The sequence below is a fragment of the Gavialis gangeticus genome, unplaced genomic scaffold, assembly GCF_001723915.1.
Source record: "Gavialis gangeticus isolate Ggan-Ray unplaced genomic scaffold, GavGan_comp1, whole genome shotgun sequence".
NCBI classification, from domain to species: Eukaryota; Metazoa; Chordata; order Crocodylia; family Gavialidae; genus Gavialis; species Gavialis gangeticus.
This window is the reverse complement of record NW_017729032.1, coordinates 3,091,755-3,092,557: the sequence shown is the minus strand read 5'-3', so window position 1 is coordinate 3,092,557 and position 803 is coordinate 3,091,755.

Below are 803 nucleotides of genomic sequence, written 5' to 3'. Positions count from 1 at the left end.
CATCAGATGCCACACTGGCCACAGCTGCCTCCCAGCTCCAGCCGCACTGGTCCCGGCTGCCTCCAGGCTGCAACGGTCCGTCCCAGCTGCCTCCAGGCCACACCGTGCTGGCCGTGCCAGCCTTGGCCACCTCCCAGCCGCCACACCTGCCCCAGTCCCGGGGCTGGAGTGGGGCCAGCTTTGGCTGCGCCACCAGGCTGGAGAGGATGGAGCCCGTGGGATCCCCGTGCCCACCCTGCCCTACGTCATCCCCAGGAAGAGCCTGGAGGCTCCTTCAGAGGTGTGGCAGTGGGCAGCCGGGGGAGGCGGGGGGTAGGGCACATGGCCCCGATCTTTGCATGGGCAGGCCACAGCTGCAAGCTGGGCTCAGCCTCTGCTGTGTGTTTCCACCCCTCACCGCCATCGCTTTTTGAAAGCAGTGGGCACTGCCATGTGCGTTCCGCTGCTGGGCGGGCCGGGCTGGGCAGCCAGGCACATAGCGGTGCCTGCTGCTTTCAAAGCGGTGGTGGTGAGGTGCAGAGACATGAAACAAAGGCTGAGCCCAGCTTGCAGCTGTGCCCGCCCTTGCCCATGCAAAGATCAGGGAACCATGTGCCCTCCCCCACTTGACTGCCCACCACCGTGCCTCTGGAGGAGGTGCTGGCCTCTGATTGTTCCATGACCTGCCCGGGTTGGGTCACGGGACAATCCCCACAGTGTAGGAGGGAGACCAGGCTAGGGGTGTACGATTCACCCTTTCCCTATCCCACTCTCCCCTGCACTGTGGGGGCCTCAATCTGCCCTCCCCCCAGGTCCCATGGGAA